Genomic DNA, 2,234 nt, shown 5'->3' with positions numbered 1-2,234 from the left:
GACTTTAAAGTTAGTCTAAGTTGAGGTTAGGTTGTTCATGGTATTCAAGATACAAACTGAATTTTCCTTTCTAGCAGTTTGAAAGAGACATTCGTGCCTAGCACCCTTTGTCGATCCAAACACACTGGTACCAAAAGTGTATTTTTTCCTCGCCCAGAAACTCATAGTGGCAAACAGCGGCCTGTCTAGATTACGCATCACTTTCTCGTGTCAGTGGGGATATCGACACGAACAAAGTCGATGCATTAGTTACTTATCTCCCAATGTCGAATGGGAGCCTCATCATTGCATGGCTCAAAATGGTTTTGCACCCATTATTCATTTCTAATACTATTCACCTGGTTTTGTGGCATTGATTTCGTCCATGGGCCCCGTTAGTTTACCATTTGGAAAAGGTTTTTTTAAATTAGCAATGGGGAACTGAAACCCATTGAGACGTATTTAAACCATAGCATGAATTTTAAGTGCATTTGTAAAGTTTAAAATTCGTTAATTAGATTTCTATGCTCAGAATCTAGTTATCGTCGTATCCTGTAAACTGGAATTCTCTTCATATTATGCACACATTCAGAAGGTTAGCAAATATCTCATTCAACACAAAATGGCGGTGGACAGGACCTTGTTCACTTAACAAAGTGTTGGGATACCCATAGTAGTCTTGGTTTGGAGGATTGTGGCAAAGAGAGAATGATCTCAACTCAACAATGGAAGAAACCAAAGAGGACCGTCTTTTAATTTGACAGTAAAACAACTTTGAGCTCATAAAGTCTCCTGATATGCTTCCACTTTTACCTCCATTTTGTCAGTACAAGACGGCGGAGTTCTTCTTCCCAGGTACGACACCCTTATTTGTCGATGACGATTGTCTTTGCTCTCGACCTGCTTCGAAAAAGCAATGCATACTAAAAATTACATCATCTCCCATCAACATATAGATGATAAAACCCTCTATTCAGCTGCGGACAACATGCACTTAAAGTATTTAAGTGAATTCGAAGCTTTCGATTTCGTGGATTGTGATAGACGGGTGAACTAGGATAAAACTAGTAGGACACGTCCCCTAATGTGACTTATGCTGGTCAACTTTAGAAACTCGCGCCTTCATTGAGAGAGCAAGTCACAATGCTAGACAGTTGTCTCTGCCTGAAGTTGGTTTTTTTATCTTCTAATAAATGTGGTTGATCATAGGCCAAGGCCACCGTAACTCCCTCAAATGACATGATCACCTACAGTAGTTAGGTGGCAATAAAAATTCAAGCAAAAACCTTCTTAACAAATGGTAGCGAGATTTAATGGGAAGAATCGGATTTTGGATAGGTCACAGCACAAAATTCCATCTTGAAGCGGGTACCTGTACGACTCGTGGTTCACTGATGAACGAGGGCGTTCCTGAGTTCCTAAAGGTTATTTGGGCTTAAACACACAGCAGTGGTAGTGTCAACTCGGAGGTTGAAAAACCATATTTCCAACCCTCAAAAAGACGACTCCATTTGACCAATTCACAACGCGTGTCTAACCCGTGTCGTTAAAATCTGAGCAGCAGCTGAAAAAAAAACTCAACTTTTAACCATGTGGTAGCCCTATGATCAACTATTACGGAAACCATAAGGAAACTTCGCATGCATTCAAACGAGACAAGCGTAGGTTGGTGCTGGCTACCGAGGCTAGGGATGGCCACTGCCCCTGGCGAAATCGACGTTGCGAAAGCAAGTGTACTCCTCCGCCCACCTTCCTTTCTACCCGACATCGTCAAGACGGATTGCCAAGGAGAGAGCGGTGCAATGCGCGGCAAGCTCGCAACGAGGCGATCTACGAGGGTGCGCAGTCGAGACACGCGTGTCGCATGAGTGCACTTTTAGCATTTCGCAAAAGTCCCAGTTTTTTTATGATATTGGCGTATCTTTCATCTAAACCATTACCCAATAAAATAATTGTCAATCCAATCCGTGAGTTAAAAAACGGGTTTGGCCAACCCCACAATAACTCAATCAGCACCCTACGATGAAGAATGGAAGAGATGATGGGGTGGGAGTGATGTAGTTGCAACGAATTCACGAGGTGTGGAGTGTAAAATCTTGGGATGAAATCAATTTATATGCCCCATGAAGGAGGGCATGGGGTCGGATGGCAGGGATGTTGCAGAGGTGCGTAGAAGAACAAAAGTAAATAGGCATGCAAAATCATTGCGATATTTGGAATAAAACTCTAGCAACGAGGGTCGCCAGCGGTCACCA

Source organism: Echinococcus granulosus (assembly GCF_000524195.1).
Source record: "Echinococcus granulosus chromosome Unknown EG_S00001, whole genome shotgun sequence".
Lineage (NCBI taxonomy): Eukaryota > Metazoa > Platyhelminthes > Cestoda > Cyclophyllidea > Taeniidae > Echinococcus > Echinococcus granulosus.
This window is presented reverse-complemented; position numbering follows the sequence as displayed.